This window comes from Gekko japonicus, unplaced genomic scaffold (assembly GCF_001447785.1).
Source record: "Gekko japonicus isolate JY-2015 unplaced genomic scaffold, Gekko_japonicus_V1.1 scaffold2613, whole genome shotgun sequence".
Taxonomy (NCBI): domain Eukaryota; kingdom Metazoa; phylum Chordata; class Lepidosauria; order Squamata; family Gekkonidae; genus Gekko; species Gekko japonicus.
In genome coordinates, this window is record NW_015169863.1 from 86922 (window position 1) to 99467 (window position 12546).

Sequence of the window (12546 nt, forward strand, 5' to 3'; positions counted from 1 at the left end):
ATTCCCTGGATCTCTCTGTCTCCTTGTCAATCTCAGATTGCTTTTCTGTGCCTGAAGGCACGCCTACATGTTGTGACTCTTCCTGGTTTGCCTTTAAGAAGTCACATGGCCCTGCCTGGAGGGGATTTCTCAATGTCAGTTTTCGGAATTGAAAGTAGTTTGGTCAGTTTTTCTCCAAACAGATGGGTACCAAAGCAAGAGGGTTCTCCAGGGAAGCATGCCCTGGGTTGTGTGGCTGAGATGAGGCTGCGTGGGACAAGAATGAACGGGAGCAGAGAAGAACTAGCCTATGCAGTTTTGAGGCTGCGACTCATGCCTGCATGTGAGGACAAGAGGTCAAAGAAAGGGAGGAAATGCCAGCTCCAGGAGGCGAGGACAGGCAAGCTTTGTGTCTGTGTGAGGGGGTAAAAGGGGGAGGGACAGAGTGATGAATACAGAGAGCCATTTCTGGAGTAACAGCCCAGAGACAGCTGTTAATCAAACAAACAAAAAAGCTTGTTGCAGAGGTTCCCTCAGCAACTAGTGGTCGTCACAGCTTTGCAGCAGAAATGACAGCTAGGCAGTGAATTGAGCACTTTGTGTGTTTGTATAAACTGGCGTCAAGTCTTAGGGCAACCCCGAACGGTGTTTTCAAGGCAAGAGATGTTCAGAGGTGGTTTGCCATGGCCGGTCTCCGTGTAGTGACTCTGGTATAGGGTTGCCAGCCTCCAGGTGGGGCCTGGGGAATCTCCCGCTTTTACCACTGATCTCCAGCTGACAGAGATCAGCTCCCCTGGAGAAAATGGCCACTTGAAGGGTGGACTCTATGACATTGTGCCATGCTGAGGCCCCTCCCCTCCCCAAACCCCGCCTTCTCCTGGATCCACCCCCAAAGTCTCCAGGTATTTTCCAACACAGACTTGCCAACCCTAAGTCTGGACTTCCTTTATGCACGCTCATCCAAATACTGCCCAGGGCCAACCCTGCTTAGCCCCTGAGATGTGACCAGATAGGGCTCGGCTGGGCCATCTGGGGCAGGGCAAGCCAAGCACTCGCTCGGCCAAAACAACAGCCGAGCCTCCCGGCAAATCAAAATATTAAGTCCGCCCCGCTGCCCCCCACCGTGTTTCAAGCCTGTAATCTTTAAAATTTTTAAAAGTATGCTATGTACATTTATCTGTTCAGTTGTCCATTCATCACCTTATTCATAATAAGGAAGGAAAGTATTTTTAAAACCGCAAACTTACTCCAGGGTTTAGGGAAGGAACTCAATTTCAGAGCGGTACCAAATATTTGCACTGAGTGCTGGAAGATGCTTCGAAAGTAACCCCCCTCACTGCACATAAAATATTATTTATTTATTTATTTTATTTATTATTCAATTTATACCCCGCCCTCCCCAACGGGCTCAGGGCGGCCACAACAGAGGCAATTGCCATAACAACGATTAAAACAACATTAAAACAATCATTAAACAGTATAAAACAGTCATTAAGTAAAGTGCGGTGCTCTTGATGTTACATTTTCTTAATCCAAGACGAGTTCCATTCATCAACCTAACCTGACAACAAACATGCTTCGGTTAACCTCCAGATCTAATCCACCGTAGAAGATGGCAACTCGGTGGTGGTACAGTGACGGTGGCGGCTCCTATGCAAAGGCCTGGCGGAAGAGCTCTGTCTTGCAGGCCCTGCGGAACTGCGCCAGGTCCCGCAGGGCCCGAACCTGCTCTGGGAGCTCATTCCACCAGACAGGAGCCGCCGCCGAGAAAGCCCTGGCCCTGGTTGCAGCCAGCTTGATGTCCTTGGGGCCGGGAACCACCAATAGGTGCTGCGACCCCGACCGTAGAGTTCTTGGGGGAACATATGGAGAAAGGCGGTCCCTTAGGTACGCTGGACCCTGGCCATCAGCCCTGTTCACAAGCTAGTGAATGTACATACAATCTATGATTATTTTTTTTAAAAAAAATACATGCATTGAGTAATTCTCATGTTACACACAACACATTTCAACCCCACATTTATCCAGGTCCTGTCCCTTGGTTTCATTTGTAGATTTGTATATTTATAAATAGATGCACTCACATATGTACAGGATGTATGCGCAGGTTTGCCAGCTCCTATTGGGAACTACCTGGAGATTCTGGGGGCGGAGGCTGAGGAGGGTGGGGTTTGGGAGGGGAGGGACTTCAACGGGGCATAATGCCACAGAGTCTGCCTTCCAAAGTGGCCATTTTCTCCAGGTGAACTGGTCTTCGTTGCCTGGAGATCAGCTGTAATCCCAGGAGATCTCCAGCCACCACCTGGAAATTGGCAACCCTATGTATGCGTGTTCACCGCAACCTGTGAACGGGGCTTCTTCATTCACAATGCAGTGTACGCATAAGCATTTGACAAGCCAAATCTGTAAAATCTGGTCAGTTAGTCGACTTTTATCACTGTCTAGATTCCAGCAATATCTCATGCAAATGGGTGGCAGTTGGCTGGATTTGCCAAGCAATGGTAACATAATTTAAACTACGAGCCAACACTTGGCTGTCTGTATTGACCCAGGGATAAAGGGAGGGGCAGGCTGGAACTGTATCTGTGAGAGCGTGAGTCACCTAGAGAGCTCTGTGCATTGCAAAACCTGTGTCCTTGCTGAATTCCTCTGTGGTGTAAGGGAATTGTAGACCTGCCCCTATCAGATATGTTTTCCAGCCCCCAGGCTTTGAACTGAATCTGTTTACTGTGGTGGGAAAGCAGGGAGATTGTGGCAGGAATACACATGGTCAGAAATCCCACCAATTCCAGTTTCCATTTCCCCCCTTTAACTTGGGATCAGAATTTGCCTTTAGAGTTGCCACCTCTGTATTGAGAAATCCCTGGAGATTTGGAGATAGAGCCTCAGGAGGGTGGGATTCATGAAGGGGAGGGGCCTCATCCCTTCCTCTCCCCACAGCAGGCACCCTGTGAGGCTGAGAGAGCTCCGAGAGAACTGTGACCGTCCCAAGGTCACCCAGTAGGCCTAATGTGGAGGAGTGGCGATGGAGAATCAAACCTAGCTCTCCTGATTAGAGCCTGCCATTCTTAACCAGTACACCATGCTGGCTCTCACTGCTAATGTTATCATGATGTTCAATTGCTGATTTATTTATTTTTTAAATGAAAAGGCCTCAGCGGTGTGAGGGGTGGCGGCTACCGCCTGGTTATGGAGGGAGGGAAACTGGAGGGATGAGAATTGCTCGCATGACAAATTAATCTAATGGGGACAGAGCTTAAACAGGCTTAAGATATTTAAAAATCGCAACCAATATATTACTCCCTGGACTGACCGCCTACAGACCATTTCTGAGCAGCAGAGACTAAAGAGTTTACTATCAGGCAAGATTTTAAAAATGCACATGTGATCTAGCCATATTTATCTATGCAGTTACAAATTGTCTATAACAGTGATGGCGAACCTTTTAGAGACCGAGTGCCCAAACTGCGACCCAAAACCCACTTATTGATCGCAAAGTGCCAACATGGCAATTTAACCTGAATACTGAGGTTTTACTTTAGAAAAAAACACTCAAACATTAACTTAAGATGATCCAAACAAAGCAAGGAAAGCAATTCCAAATGCTTTCATTTACTTAAAATTATTTGGCAGAGAATTCCACACTTTAATGATGGTCTGGGCCTGGGTGGGGCGATGGCACGTGTGCCCACAGAGAGGGCTCTGAGTGCCACCTCTGGCACCCGTGCAATAGGTTTGCCGCCACTGGTCTATAAAATGCTTTGACGAATGGCTTGTAGGCTGTTAAGTTACAGGGAAAGAAAAAATCCAAGGACCCCAGTGGGGAAAAATATTTTCAAAGGAGCACCATTAAAAAATTAAATGACAAAAAGAGCCAGAGCTGAATATCAATTTGATTCTTGAACACAAAAGCTGATCTCAAGCAAAGGTTTAAATCAGAGGTCAAATGTAAAGGCTCTGGCAGTGTTTGGGGAGATTCGAATGCAAAGCTGACAAAGAGGCAGTCATTCAACCTTATTTATGGCTTCCTATTTAAAACAGGGAGGCTCAACATTCTCTACTAAATCAAGACCATATTCAATTAACATATCAGTTATTTGTAAATTAGGCTTATGCACTTTAAACACATTATGCCAACGCTCTACGCTTGCAAAGCTTTTCTTATTTTGCAACATTTATGCTGCAGTTTTTAATCTTTCGATCATTTTGGTTTGACCTGTCGTGGTAATGAGGAAGGAATTATGCAGTGCATCAAAGCCAATACTAATGAGATTTCGTCAAGCACATGTCCACCTTCAGAGTTATAAAGCCTAGAAATATGGAGTGTTTTTTCTAATGACAGATGAGTTTCTCAGGAAGTTAAATTTCCTGCACTCTCTTGCAGCTGTGGCATACACCATCCTTGTTATTTGATCACAAGAACTGTTAGTATTTCAGGCAATATTTCACATACCTTTATTAGGAAAGGAATTATGTTCTACCCAATGTTCTGTAAAATAAGTTGAGAGAGTGTAGCAGCCGGCACACCATTCCTAAGCGCTTGCAATGGCCCTTCTTCAGGCATTGTTGCCTGCCTGCAAAAGTGGACTTCCCATAAAACAGTAGATGCTAGAAAGTGCATGCGATCTAGATCAGCTGGCTGCACTACAGAATCTTTTATGTGGTGTCTCCCAGAGAAGAGCTTTGGCGGTGCAAGCCCAGTAGGACATTTCAGTGTGATTTGCACTAATCACTCACTTTTAGGATCAGAGTCATTATTTACTAGCAAGCCCATTCTCTCTCTGAGACAAAAGGATCTCCCACCAATGTCCAAGTAGATTTTGCTCATTTATCACAGCCTGGCCCAGGACAATCTTTCAAATGATACAGTGATCAGGAGGGCTATGGGGACATCCCCTGCACGCCACTGGACTTTCTGACTGGACTTTCCAGCAGCCTGGCTTCTTGCATTTCTCTATTCTTTTTATGCTTCCTGGGAAAATGGGTTCTTTAGTTAAATCTGTAGCTCTTCGGAGACCTGATTTCAATGTGATGTTGGTGTGGGACTTGGCAATCACAGGGTCTCGTTTAAAATGGAACATCACCTCTGCAAAGCAGTAATGTGTGTGTGTGTGTGTGGTATGGCAGAGATCCATAGCCCAATCGCATTCTTTTGCCTCAACATTAACCCATTTAAATGTGGCCTAAATTTCAGTTGATCCTCTGGACAATTTTTCCCAACCTCCCAAAAGCAAAGGCTGTCCTTCTGCAGCCATGGTTCTCTCCAATAAGTGTTTGTGGCCTAGAAAATTAGCTTTTGGGGGAAAAAAAACATAGGACAGAAATGACATTCTATACAAAGGCAGTAAGAGTTAGAAGTGATCTCCCTCCCATACCGTTTTGTTCAACTGGAAATACAAGTTGCCCTAGATTTCAGGGTTTTTCCACTTGCCAGTTATAAACCATGAAACACAAAACTGTGTTGCTGTGATGGAAACATCCACAAGTCCTGTTGTTGTTTTCTTTGCCATGCTGTCTTCCACGAATAGCTGGTATCAGGGTGTTGGCAGGCTGGATGAGTTAGCATTCCTAAAGCAATTGGGATGTGGGAAGGAGGTGGGTGTGGTGGCCCAGCCTCCGTGCATTTACAGGCTCGCCAGGCGAAGAACTGGCAACCTGCAGGAAGGTCCTTCTCTGCCCACCCCTGGTGCCTCGCTTTGCCTAGTAATGCTCTAGGCTCCTCCTTTCTGGGAAGGACAGCTATTCCCACTTGTTCCCTCTTAGCTGTGGAGTCTTGTGAGCAAAAAATCTACTTTGTGAGCTACTGGCATTGAAGTTGTGAGCAAGCGATTTGGCTACTGCATAAATTAATTTGCTCTGGAGCCACCCTTCCTGAGTTAAGACAAAAACGAGTGAGCCGGAGGCTAAAAAACTGTGAGCTAGCTAACTCAGCTTAGAGGGAACACTGTGTGTTATATTGTATTTTCACCACCTCTTCCATAGTTCCTGTACCTCTAGGGTTGCCAGGTCTGGGTTGGAAAAGACCCGGAGACTTTGGGGGTAGATCCGGGAGAGGGCGGAGTTTGGGGAGAGGAGGGGCCTCAGCAGGGTCCAATGCCATAGAGTCCACCCTTCATTGCAGCTGTTTTCTCCAGGGGAGCTGATCTCTGTCAGCTGAGGATCAGTTGTAAAAGCAGGAGATCTCCAGGCCCCACCTGGAGGCTGGCAACCCCATGTACTGCCAAATTCCTGAATGTCCAGAAGTAATCGCCCTTTTTTGCAAAACGTATCAGTGAGAACAGAACACGCAAAAAGACTGGGAAGTGTAACGGCAGCTAGCTCTGGTCCTAGTAGAGGTTTCCCTTGCTCAAAAGCCAGGCGAATCCGACTCTAGGGTTGTGGTGCTCACCTCCGCTTCCAAGCCGAAGAGCCAGCGCTGTCCAAAGATGTTTCCATGGTCATGTGGCTGGCATGACTAGACGCCGAGGTGCACAGAACGCTGTTACCTTCCCACCGAAGTGGTACCTATTTATCTACTTGCAATTTCTTGCTTTCGAACTGCTAGGTTGGCAGGAGCTGGGACCTGTGATGGAAGCTCACTCCACGCTGTGGCAATTGGGTCTCGAACTGCTAACTACCAACCTTCTGTTCGGCAGTTCGGCGTCTTAACCACTTGAGCCACCACAGCCCCAACCTCTGGTCCTAATGCATGCTTATTCACTTGATGGTGCATTAGGATCTTTCACAAGTGCCTCAGCCTATGATTGGAAAGTCTGATTGGCCTGCAATCCACATGATTGGGAATTTGTACACCCCTGGAAGAGAACATGCACAAATCAGGGAGCTTGCTATGATGCCTTGAACTATTCAGGAAAGTGAGCAAGAAGACTGAATAAAGATCTTGCTCTTTTTTAGCTCCCCAGTCTTGCTTTATACTTTCTTTTCCTATCACTGAATTTTTTTTTTATTTGTTGTTATAACCATTTTTAAAAATGAGAACAAAGCCCTTGCTTCCACTGGGAAAAAGATATCAGGAGAAAAATGATTATGTCTAATAGATTCATTATGAGGATTCCTTTCCCCTGTGAACAAGTCCAAGTTGAGGTGTTTGGTTCAGGAGAAAAAACGTTTAACCATCTCAGAGCCATGCTATGTATCCCTGCTCCTATTAATAAGCAGTAAGCTTTTGTGTAGCTCACTCAAAGCAGTGGCTCACGCAGACACACAAGGTGGAGTGTTCAGTGGAGGATGGGCAACACGGTTGTAACCAGGGCTATTTTTGGGCAGGCATGCACAGGAACGGAGTTCCGGCTGGCTCCCAAGTTGGCCACGCCCAGCAGGAACTCATTAGCATAATAGGCCACACCCAACAGCAGAAACTCATTAGGATTGGCTACATTAGGGGTGTGTGGCCTAACATGCAAAGGAGTTCCTGCTACAAAAAAAGGCCCTGGGTTTTGACAACAAACAAGGTAAACAGAATAACAAGCAAAAGGTGGGTGTGGCTGGATAACCACACTTCTGGTAACATGGGGGTGTGGCCTAATGTGCTAATGAGCTGTGCTGTCAGGGGTGTGGCCCAATATGTAAATGAGTTCCTACTGTTGGGTGTGGCCTATTATGCCAATGAGTTCCTGCTGGGCTTTTTCTACAAAAAGAGCCCTGGTTGTAACCTAGGACTGCCAACTTCCTAGAATTACAACTAATCTCCAGACTACAGAGATCAGTTCCCCTAGAGAAAATGGCAGCTTAGGCGTGTGGACTCTCTGGCATTATACCTGCTGAGATCCCTCCCCAAATTCTGCCCTTCCCAGAATCCACCCCCAAATTTCCATGAAGTTCCCAACCCAGACCTCACAATCCTATAATGTAACCATCTACTGGGAGGATCTGAATGGTTAAAATATTCTTGATGGGGCAGGATTATGTAACCCATGCGGTTTTGTGGCTGTTAACAGCATACAGGGATCAGGCACGCCTGCTTTTGCCAATTAGGTGGTGTGGCAATTCTCCCTTTCCCCCCTCCTATACTTAGTTCATGGAGCATGTTCAGTGCTTGTAGCCTTCCCTAAAGGAGGCTGGGTATTCCCAGCCAGTGTTCCCTCTAAGCTGAGTTAGTGTGAACTAGCTCACAGTTTTTTTAGCCTCCGGCTCACACATTTTTGTCTCAGCTCAGGACGGAGGGCTCCAGAGCAAACTAACTTATGCAGTAGCCAAATCGCTCACTGAAAACTAATGCCAGTTGCTCACAAAGTAGAATCTTTGCTCACAGCTTAGAGGCAGTGTTCTCTAAGCTGAGTTCGTGTGAGCTAGCTCACAATTTTTTCGCCTCCAGCTCACATGTTAGTTTGCTCAGGAAGAATGGCTCCAGAGCAAACTAATTTATGCGGTAGCCAAATTGCTCGCTCACAACTTTAATGCCAGAAGCTCACAAAGTAGAATTTTTGCTCACAAGACTCCACAGCTTAGAGGAAACATTGCTTAGAGGAAACATTGTTCCCAGCAGCCAGCAGTTCAGCCTGGCCCAGGAAGAGGCCACATCATCAGAAGGGTGGGGAGAGGCCTGTATAGATTTTGCTGTCTTAAGGCCTGCCTTGAATTATTGCAGGTATATGCTGTTAGCCAATGTAATTATTAGAGATCCTTTCAAACAAAGGTGGAGTTACTTCTTGGGAAGTTATTAAATGTTGGTTTGGGACTATTAAGATTCTTAACAGTAATTTCCTATGATGGTGAAAATATTGGTCCTTTTAAAACTGTTGCAATACATCTTCCTTAGCATTCTGTTTGTTAATGCGACCGAGCAGTTCAGCCTGGCCCAGGAAGAGGCCACATCATCAGAAGGGTGAGGAGAGGCCTGTATAGATTTTGCTGTCTTAAGGCCTGCCTTGAATTATTGCAGGTAAATCCTGGATTCAACTGAGAAGAGCTGCAGCCTCCCAAGTACACCCTGGAAACCTCATATGCTGTTCCAGTATCTGTGTGCTTGCAATATATGGACCTACAATATATGCATTATCTATGTGCTTAGTATTTTTTTCTGTTCTGTGCATCCTTGTGGAGGCTGACGATATCTGTAACCAGTAATATCCTGAAGATTCATTGCTATGAAGTGTTGGATCCCCAAGCATCGAGGTCCCATCAGCGGTTGAGCAGGCATCGGCGGCGTGGGCAATCCCGGTGCAGGAGCAACTTGTTGCTGCGCGGCGTGTGCGTCAAGGAAATTAGCCATTCTAACGTCCATCATTCCCGGCAGACCTTCCATCACATCCTGGAATGCCCGCAACAAGTCTCTCACCGAGTCTTCCAGTTCTGCTAGTCGTTCCCCGGTAGTTTCCTCCGGGATGGGGTCCCGAGGGCGGTAGTCCGGGGGTGGGTCATAGTCCTCTTCCGTTTGGAAGGCTCCGGTGCCCTCCTCATCTTCTGCGTGACCACTCGGTCCCGACGGCTCGAACATCCACTCCTCGAGGTCCTGCTTGGGACTCCCCTTCTCCGAGGTAGACCCCGGCTCCGGGAACAATCCCTTGTCAAACAGACTCTCACGTAATCCGCTCCCCCGACGGGAGTACACCTCACGGGTGCCCTGGGTGTTGTACATAGTCCAATCATCCTGCTGGTGAGTCTTCCGCGGACCCCATTGCGAAGGGGTCGGAGGCGGCCAAGACAGATGTGCAGGCAGGCGGGGAATCGCTCCCCCCACGGCACCCTCCATCGAGGCTGCAGTCGTGAACACCAAAGACGCGGAGGTTTGTGGGACCGATCCTGAGTCCCCCTCCGTGTTAAGTAGGTTTCCCTCAGTTCCGCTCATGATCTTGCCAGATTCGGAACGATAGGAAAAAGGGAGTTCTAACAATATGTTGGATCCCCAAGCATCGAGAATAAATCCACGTTTTAAGAAAAGCAAAATTTATTTCAAAGCGTTGAAGACATACTCAAACACGTTCTTTGTTAGAACTGGGGATACACAGTTAGGTCAAGCATAATAAAGGAACTTCAAACAGATACAGGTCCAATGAATAACTTTCCCGCTGGCGGGCTAATGGAACGGTTGCGCGCCCAGTCCATGGGAACTAGGCAGGATATTAGACAAAACACAGGTGCAGTACTCATGGGAAAAGCAATAGCCAAGCATTACAGCATCTTCTCCCCCACACAACCTCCAGCAGTTATCTTTTGCATTCCAACGCAGGAGCAGGATGATAGAAACCAAGCCGGGTGCAACAGGGAAAGGATATGTACACAGAGGTCACAGAAAACAGAATGGCAGCTTGCTGACATGAAGTAATAGCAACCAACCAGGAATGAATGAGGATTTATATGAAAATCTCCATGCTTTGTTTCTATAAAGAGTTTATTTTAAATGTTAAAGTGCATTGGTTGTATTGCCTCTCTTATGTCTGTGTTTAAGTACATGTGTAGTTGCAGCAGTTACACATTCTTAATAATCATAGGTGGGAGTTCCGCAGTCAAAACCGACTGAACCTGCCCACTCTCCCTGCAGATATTAGGACCTTAGTGGGTTACAATTAGTCATGCCTAGAAGAGGCTGGCAGGGAGGATTGACTCAGTCGCTGCTTCTTTGGTAGATGGGAGTTTGGGTCCACAGAAGCCTTGGGTTACTTAATTAACAATCACAGCATTCTAGCAGGTATCTTGCAGCACCGTTACTTTTGTACCCTTGCCAGTGTGAGACAAACTATAGAAACGGTTGATCAGAAACGTAAGCGCTGAATTTCTTCAATGGCACACCAGGTGGTAGTATTACTGCATATAAAGCCACTTGACATCCTTTGATACAGTCATTGCACAGAGAGGGCAGGGGTGCGTCTGCTGCAGCACAAAGTCTTTGGAGCATCCTGAAGACTAGGAGATTTATTGCAGAAAAAGCTTTTGCAGACTAGATCCCACTTCATTCAAGATTCTATTCAATGGCAAAGCTCAGGGACAGCTGAATTCTGTGTCTTTGGGGGCTTGAACTGTTTGTCCATACAAATCTGATCTTTTCATGTTTCTTTTTGCTCCACAAGAAAAGTAAGGGTTCTAGCATATGTACCCCACCATGGCATTTTACACAAAACGCAAAGAGATGCAACAATAAAGAAGAAGAGGAGATTGGATTTATACCCCGCCCTTCACTACCCAAAGGTGTCTCAGAGCGGCTTACAAACTCCTTCCCCTTCCCCTCCCCACAACAGACACCCTGTGAGGTAAAAGAAGAAGAAGAGATTGGATTGATACCCCGCCCTTCACTACCCAAAGGTGTCTCAGAGCGGCTTACAAACTCCTTCCCCTCCCCACAACAGACACCCTGTGAGGTAGGCGGGGCTGGGAGAGCTCTTGACAGAAACTGCTCTTTTTCAAGGACAGTTCTTATCAGAACTACGGCTTGCCCAAAGTCATCCAGCCAGGTGCAAGTGAAGGAGTGGGGGAATCAAACCCAGCTCTCCCAGATTAGAGTCCGCGCACTTAACCACTTTTTTTATATACCCCACTTTTTTTTGTACCCCACTTTTCTCTACCTTGAGGAGACTCAAAGTGGCTTACAGTCACCTTCCCTTCTCCCTGCAACAGACACCCTGTGAGGTAGGTGGGGCTGAGAGATTTCTGAGAGAACTGTGACTGACCCAAGGTGACCCAGCAGGCTTCATGTAGAGGCATGAGGAATCAAACCCAGTTCTCCAGATTAGAGTCCACCACAACACTCTTGACCACTATACAATGCTAGCTAAAGTGTGGGCTCTCTCCCTCTTACTTATTCAAATATATATTTTTTTCATCCAAATAAAACACCTTAATTGAAATTTGGCAAGGCCTCAAGGATAAAACTGCTATGTGAGCCTGATCAGGGCCCCGCCCCCCCGACTCCCACCAGGACCCCCACTCATCCCTTCTTTCTAGCTCACCCACATCCCCACCTGCCTGTTTTTCCTCCCATTCCCTCGGCCATTTGTGAGCCTCTGTGTCCTTTCCCCCAAGTTGCTGTGGTGATCTGTGCAGATAGGAACACCACCACTATGCCTGCCAGGATGGCTTTGTAATTTGTTCAATAATGTAAATGCTTGATAATAATAATTGAATAGATTGCATATTAATATCGCGGTTGTTTTTTTGTTTATTTACAACCCATCCTGTGATCTCACATTTGCGTAAGAACAGGGGTCATTTCCTGCAGGAGCGCACAGGAGCAGAATTCTGGCAGTAAAGCCCCCAGGGGGCGGGCACATGCAACAAGCCCCACCTCCCACTCCCAGCAGCCCTCAGTCAGAGCAAGAAGCAGCCAGGTAAGTTGCAGAGCTCCCCCCGGCCCCCCAGTCCAAAACAGTCCAGTAGCACCTTTAAGACCAAGTTTTATTAAGGTAAAAGCTGTCCCTCCTCTGTGAGGTCACATCTGCACGTTCCCCCCCCCCCAATAGGTAGCAATCCAAAACAGTCCAGGGGAGCCTGAGCGGTGGGTGTTGCCTTCTGACACACTTCCGGTGATGTCAGGGGGTGTGGCATATGCAAAAAAGTTATGCTAATGAGTTATGCTAATGAACTCCTGCACCTCTTTTTCTACGAAATGACCCCTGCGTAAGAACATTCTTTCCC